The sequence below is a fragment of the Cebus imitator genome, unplaced genomic scaffold (assembly GCF_001604975.1).
Source record: "Cebus imitator isolate Cc_AM_T3 unplaced genomic scaffold, Cebus_imitator-1.0 Scaffold12, whole genome shotgun sequence".
Lineage (NCBI taxonomy): Eukaryota > Metazoa > Chordata > Mammalia > Primates > Cebidae > Cebus > Cebus imitator.
In genome coordinates, this window is record NW_016107327.1 from 9,688,791 (window position 1) to 9,696,634 (window position 7,844).

The 7,844-nt window shown below is 45.0% G+C and overlaps 1 pseudogene; it reads left to right on the forward strand.

Annotated features, from left to right (window-relative positions):
• The first annotated feature begins 5,498 nt into the window (after positions 1 to 5,498).
• On the forward strand, positions 5,499 to 5,548 carry LOC119467162 (annotated as a pseudogene).
• Positions 5,549 to 7,844: the final 2,296 nt, after the last annotated feature.

Here is a 7,844-nt window from a genome sequence, read left to right on the forward strand (position 1 = left end):
ACTGCCTGGTGTTACAATCCCCAGTAGCCCTGTTTGTTACGTATGCCGTGTGTGTTTGTGTATAGATATCTAAATCCTCAGTATTGTTTCTGGCCCCCTTCCAGCTGTTTTCTCATGTGAATCACTAGGCACCTCCCGCTTCCCTGTTCTTTATTCTGCATTGTGCCTGTTACTCTTCAGAGTGGCTGGGATCACAGGTTTACTGCTGTTTTCTTCCCTTTCTCTTACTCTTTTTAAGCTCCATGTAGAAATTAGTATTTATACACTAAACTCCTCAGTTAATCATTATTTCCCAATTTTGTGAGATGCCCTCCATCCCAAACCAAAAAGGCCATCATTTTAATAGGGTAACTACTCAGAATCAGGATCCATAAATCCAAATTCAGTGACCAAACATCCTGACAGCCTACCAGTCACGTCTAGACCTTCCCTCTTTCAGACTCACAAATGTCACTAGTGAGATGTGAAGAAAATAACCAGTTGGGCTCCCAAGTCCTAAACTTCACAGACTCTTAGAAATGCCTCCTTTCTTTTTTGATGAAGCCATTCATTCCCACAGGAGGAAGGGTGATTATTTTTCAAAGTCCTAGGTATTTATCTTCAAGCAAGCCATCCTTCCGAACACTCATCTCAGTCAATCCATTGTCCGACCAATTCTTCCTCCCCTAAGACTTCTTGGATCCGCCCCATCTCTATCTCTGCTGCACTGCCTTCATTGAAGCCCTTATTATGTTCTGCTTGAAACGTTACAATGACTGCTTGTGCAGGTCTCTGTCTCAGATCAGTCTCCACACTGCCACCAGAGTTAGTGCCTGATGCTTCTCAAAAACTGTAAATATACTGCAAAGGTGAAAGAAAAAAGAAACAAACAAAAAACTGTAAGTAGCTGGCTGGGTGTGGTGGCCCACTCCTATAATCCCAGTGCTTTGGAAGGCTGAGGTGGGTGGATCACTTGAGGTCAGAAGTTCAAGACCAACCTGGCAACATGGTGAAACCCTGTCTCTACTAAAAACACAAAACAGCCAGGTGTGGTGGCATGCTCCTGTAATCCCAGCTGCTTGGGAGGCTGAGGCAGAAGAATCTATTGAACCTGGGAGGTGGAGGTTGCAGTGTGCTGAGATTGTGCCACTGCACTCCAGCTTGGGTGACAGAGTAAGGCTCCATCTCAAAAATAAATAAATATAACTAACTAAATAAATAAATAAATAACTGAAAGTAGCTCTCATTACTGCACAGCAAAATGCAACACCTTTGATCATATGGGCCCAACTCCCTTTTCTGGCCTCCTTCTCCATTTTGTGCCAATAATCTTGTGCAAAGAGAGCAACCTGAAATTCTCAAGTGCCTCATACACTTCTGCACCTTGGGGCCTTTCCCCATCCTCTATTAGCTATGATCCACTCTTTCAGAGAACCTTCTCTGATTCTCTCCTTTCCCTACACCCTACCAAAGTTAATTTTCCTTCCTCTAGTTCCTCTTTTAGCTCACCTACTATATTTCTGCTGCCAGGCAGACAAGGACTAGATCATAATTTTTTTTTTTTGAGATAGTTTCACTCTTGTCGCCTGTCACCCAGTCTGGAGTGCAATGACGCAATCTTGACTCACTGCAACCTCCGCCTAGTGGATTCAAGGGATTCTCATGCCTCAGCCTACCAAGTAGCTGGGATTACAGGCGCCCACCACCACACCTGGCTAATTTTTGTATTTTTAGTAGATATGGGGTTTCGCCATGTTGGCCAGGCTGCTCTCAAACTCCTGACCTCAAGTGACTCGCTGGCCTCTGTCTCCCAAAGTGCTGGGATTACAGGCATGAGCCACCATGCCTAGCCCATAATCTTCTTTCAGTCTTCCCCTAGCACTTGACTGGGAGCCTGATACATGGTAAGTGCTTAAATTGTTAAATATTCAACAGTGTTTGAGCTATTTGACTTATCGTTGCTTAAAATCAGCCACAGCGGCCGGGCGTGGTGGCTCACGCCTGTAATCCCAGCACTTTCGGATGCTGTGGGTGGATCACCTGAGGTCAGGAGTTTGAGACCAGCCTGACCAATATAGTGAAACCCCATCTTTAAAATAAATAAATAAATAAGTAAATAAATAAATAAAAGAAAAAAAAAGAAAGAAAATCAGCCACAGCGGAAGCATTTACATAATGGAAATTGCCAAACACTACAACAGGGACTTTAGCGACCATGGGAAAAGAGCACTTTCTGAAAAATTTACTAGCACTTGGTTGGGCACAGTGGCTGATGCCAATAATACCAGAATTTTGGGAGACCAAGTTAGGAGGATAATTTGAAGCCCAGAGTTGGAGACCAGCCTGGGCAACATAGTGAGACCCCATCTCCACACACACACAGACTATTTTTTTAATTAGCCCGGCATAGTGGTACACACCTGTGGCCCCAGCCATTCCGGAGGCTGAGGTTAGGAGGATCACTTGGGCCTGGGAGATCAAGGCTACAGTGATCTGTGATCATGCCACTGCATTCCAGGCTAGACCCTGTCTCAAAAAAAAAAAAAAAAAAATTACCAGCACACCACTGATTATGTAAATAATGCATGAATACAATCAAAGTCAACTGTTCTTTCAATATCCCCCACAACGAATCCCAGTCTCTTCCCCAGAACTGAACACCTTGATGTGATATTCCAGACTCCTTTTTACACGTTTTATCTATTATATCATTTCATGAATGTAACGCCTGCTAGTTCATTGCCTCTGATTCATAAAGCCTTCTCAGGCCACTCCTGCTGTCACTATTGTGACTTTCCTCTGACCTTCAGCATCAAACAAGTCATTGCTAATTCTGTGTGCCTTGCGTTTGTTAAGATTTTAAGTTGTTTGGAAAAAGATAACATTCATATTTTTGTTTGTTTTGAGAGGGAGTCTCCCTATGTCACCCAGGCTGGAGTGCACTGGTATGATCTCGGCTCACTGCAACCTCCACCTTCTGGGCTCAAGTGATTCTCCTGTCTCAGCCTCCCAAGTAGCTGGGACTACTGGAACACACCACCATGCCCAGCTAATTTTTGTATTTTTAGTAGAAACAGGGTTTCACCATGTTGGTCAGGCTTGTCTTGAACTCCTGACCTCCAGTGATCCACCCCCCATGGCCTCCCAAATTGCTGGGATTATAGGTGTGAGCCACCACCCCGCCAACATTCATATTTAAATGCCTCTATGTCACACAGAACAGACCCTCAAAAATGTCAATAATTTAATTCTATTTAAATTTTTGTTTGTTTAGTTGGTTGGTTGGTTGGTTTTGTTTTGTTTTGTTCTCTTAAGACAGAGTCTCGCTTTGTCATCCAGGCTGGAGTACATTAGTGAGACCTCGGCTCACTGCAACCTACGCCTTCTAGGTTCAAGCGATTCTCCTGTTTCAACCTCCTGAGTAGCTAGGATCACAGGCACGTGCCACCATACCCAGCTAAGTTTTGTATTTTTCATAGAGATGGGGTTTCACCACGTTGGCCAGGCTGGTCTTGAGCCCCTGGCCTCACTTGTCTCGGTCTTCCGAAGTACTGGGATTTCAGGTGTGGGCCACTGCGCCCAGCCAAAAATGTCAATAATGTAATTCTTTGATCTAAAATCTGCTAGCAATCATCTATTGCCATCTGAATATATCATTAGACATCAAAGTAGACAAAAAATCCTAAGTACTTTTGGGATTTTTTCCTTTATTTTTTACGTAAAGGGCAACTTCGGTTTTCTCAAGGTACTGCAGTGCCACAGTGGGGATAAAAGACCAGGGAGCCAGCTGTATTTTGATGTGTTAGCATGTCTTTAGGGAGGTTAAGCCTGCATCTCTTCCTATTGCACTCTGCTGCCCTGAAACCACAGGGGATGAGAGAGAAACATTACAAGAACCTTTGGGCTCTCAGAAAAGCATTCTAATGCTAAAAGAGCATGCTAACACCCTTCCCTGCAGGCATGGAGCATGCCATCTGACCAATGAAACCACAGCCCGTGGCCAGCAAGACACCCAGGCAGCCTGAGGGCCAAAGCGAGACCCCAAGCTTGGCTTACAGGCCCACATGTCAGCTGTGGAGAAAAGACCCTATCTCACAATTCACCCAGTGTAGGTGAATTTCTTTATGACCCCAGAAGCAAAAAGAGTCGGGTTCTGCCAGCAATCCCGGCTCTTTCTGCCACAGCCCCTCCTGAAGTGAGACCATCACAGCATCTTACCTGAAGAACTCCAAGGAAAACGCAATAGTCTATTTACATAAATTAAGCCAGCGAAACCAGCTCTTTCTGCAAGAAGATGATAAAATTTAGATATCTGAGGAGAGGTCATAGAGGTCACAGCTTTCAGTTCTTATGAATTGTTTTCTTATGTGTTAAATGACAGAGTTAAAGCAAATATAGTTATGCATGGGAGGGCTTGGCCTTCTTGACCATAATATGGGAAAGACAGGGAAACCCTCCTCAGCAGCGAGAAGTTATAGCCAACGCCACTCAATACCGTCAATCTCTTCAGGGCCATTTGGAAAAACTGAAAGATGCTGTTTTCCTTGGAAGGCAAATGAGTTCTGCATCCTTTTATAGGTCTTCCTTGCATTTCTTTTTTTTTTTTTTTTTTCTTTTTTTTCTAAGACGGAGTCTCTCTCTGTCGCCCATTCTGTAATGCAGTGGTACGATCTCAGTCCACTGCAACCTCTGCCTCCTGGGTTCAAGCGATTCTCCTGCCTCAACCTCCCAAGTAGCTAGGATTACAGCCGTCCACCACAATGCCTGGCTAATTTTTGTATTTTTAGTAGAGATCGGGTTTTACCATGTTGGCTAGGCTGGTCTTGAACTCCTGACCTCTGGTGATCCACCCCCCTTGGCCTCCCAAAGTGCTGAGATTACAGGCGTGAGCCACCGTGCCCGGCCAAGGTCTTCCTTACATTTCAAATGTCATCTTTGCGTCTTTTCAAATAAGTAAAGAGGGCACATTCTTTTTCACTCAAAACGGAGTTGTTGGGCAGGCCCCGTGGCTCACACCTGTAATCCTAGCACTTTGGGAGGCCAAGGCGGGTGGATCACTTGAGGCCAGGAATGCGAGACCAGCCTGGCCAACATGGTGAAAACCCTATCTCTACTAAAAATACACAAATCAGCCAGTTGTCGTGGCAGTTGCCTGTAATCCCAGCTACTCTCGAAGCTGAGGTAGGAGAATCCGTTGAATCCGGGAAGTGAAGGCTGTAGTGAGCCAAGTTCGCGCCACTGCACTCCAGCCTGGGCGACAGACCAAGATTCTGTCAAAAAACAAAAACAAACAAACAAAAAAACCCTGAGTTGTAAAAATTCAGGGTGATTATATACAAGGCTCACTTCTGATGGATTCCAGGAAATGGGAAGCAAATTATTGCTGAAGGACAGAGGCCCTAAGATCTCACTAAGGTCAAAGTGTGCATTCCAGGAACCACTGCTGACATGTCGGTGCTGAAGGACCCCCAAGACCCCTAAGTCACCTTATGTAGGAAATTAAATAAAAAGTTCCTCTTCAGTGTTACAGCTCTTTTGGGATTTGTCTTTTCCGGCCAAAGCCGGAAAGCCCCTCTCAAAATTTTTTTTTTAAGAAAAAAATAGGCCGAGCGTGGTGGCTCACGCCTGTAATCCTAGCACTTTGGGAGGCTGAGGTGGGTGGATCACCTGAGGCCAGGAGTTCAAGACCAGCCTGGCCATGATGGTGAAACCCCATCTTAAAAAAAATAAATAAATAAATAAAAAAGTTTCCTCTTCAAAGCTTTCCTCTTAGTTCATTATGAATAAATAATAGTTTCTTCAAAGATTAATTTACTTTAAAGATTTTGCGCCGGGTGCAGTGGCTCATGCCTGTAATCCTAGAACTTTGGGAGGCTGAGGCAGGCAGATCACAAGGTCAGGAGTTTGAGACCAGCCTGGTCAATATGATGAAACCCCATCTCTACTAAAAATACAAAAATTAGCCAGACATAGTGGCTTGTGCCTGTAGTCCCAGCTACTCGGGAGGCTGAGGCAGAAGAATTGCTTGAACCTAGGAGGCGGAGGTTGCGGTGAGTCAAGATTGTGCCACAGCACTCTAGCCTGGGCGACAGAGTAAGACTCCATCGCAAAAAAAAAAAAAAAAAAAAAGCTTTTGCTAATAATCTTAAAGTAGCTGTTAGTCATTATAAAGAAATAAGTGCATCTCGTGTTCTTAGTTCTTACACTTTATTTTTGTTTTTTTCTTGTTTTTTGTTTTGTTTTGTTTTTTGAGACGGAGTTTCACTCTTGTTACCCAGGCTGGAGTGCAATGGCGCGATCTCGGCTCACCGCAACCTCCGCCTCCCGGGTTCAGGCAATTCTCCTGCCTCAGCCTCCTGAGTAGCTGGGATTACAGGCACGCGCCACCATGCCCAGCTAATGTTTTGTATTTTTAGTAGAGATGGGGTTTCACCGTGTTGACCAGGATGGTCTTGATCTCTCGACCTCGTGATCCACCCGCCTCGGCCTCCCAAAGTGCTGGGATTACAGGCTTGAGCCACCGCGCCAGGCAGTTCTTACACTTTAACCTAGATATTTGCCTTGACATGCCTGGACGAGCCCAGGCAAGTCTTAGGTCAAAGCTTATTCCTCTTCCTTATTTGAAAATGTTATCGTTTCTCTAAGTATTCCTCATGTTACTTCCTCTTTTCCTTTGATCTCCGCTGCCTTTACTTCTCTAGATAATTTCCAAGTTTTGCCTGTAGTCCCAGCTACTTGGGAGGCTGAGGTGGGAGGATCGCTTGAGCCCAGGAATTCTGGGCTGCAGTGTGCTATGCCGATTGGGTGTCCACACTAAGTTCGGCATCGATATGGTGACCTCCCTGGAGCGGGGGACCACCAGGTTGTCTAAGGAGGGGTGCACTGGCCCAGGTCAGAAACAGAGCAGATAAAAACTTCCGTGCAGATCAGTAGTGGGATTGCGCCTGTGAATAGCCACTGCACTCCAGCCTGGGTAACATAGCAGGATCCCATCTCAAAAAAAAAAAAAAGAAAAAAGAAAATTTCCAAGTTTTTAGTTAACTGTGTCAAGCATAGAATGTGAGGTCCCATTCCGGCTAATGGAAACTGGACACAGCATTAGGGCAATTGCATCAGGTTATGAAACTTATAAATGTCCCTGTCTCCCTTGTTCAGGTGTGCTCTCGTGGCAAGACTACCAGGGAATTGCACCCTTCCTGAAGGAAGCAAAACTAGCCTTGCGGAATAATCCATTGTTTCAGTGTGGATTTTTCCCTATGTTATAAACCCATTTCCAACACCTTACATAATTCAACAGCCCTTAATCTTTAAGCAAGATCCCTAACAGCACTGGACCTGGCAAACATTTTAATTTTCTTTCCTGAAGAAACATAGGAAAAGATTTTTGGCCTAAGTTTTTAGAGTGGTCAGCTTCACTGTCACCTAGAGCCACCATTGTGAAACTACTGTCGTTACTCATAGCCATGATGCTCCTGCCAAACCCCATGTCCCGGAGGCCCCCTGGGACCAGCATTGGAACTTTCTGAATTGAGCTGCCACTTTCCAAATCTACCAGGCCTTGTCAAATGCCTATGCCTTCGCCCATGCTGCTCCTGAGCCCCCAGTCTGCCTGTCTGGAATACTACCATCACTAGGGGCGTTCTCTGATGTCCAATCAGGAAGTGACTCCTCTCTGATGTCCAGTCAGGAAGTGACTCCCACAGTTCTTTATGCCTGTCAGTAATAAAATATTATCGGGCCATATTAAAGGTTTTTGTTTTATGGTCTCCTTTTTTTGATAAGCCTGAGCAAACTTGAGCTCAGGAATCAAGACTCACTTCCTTTTGCACACCCAAAGGCTATCACAGCACCTAGCACATAGTAGG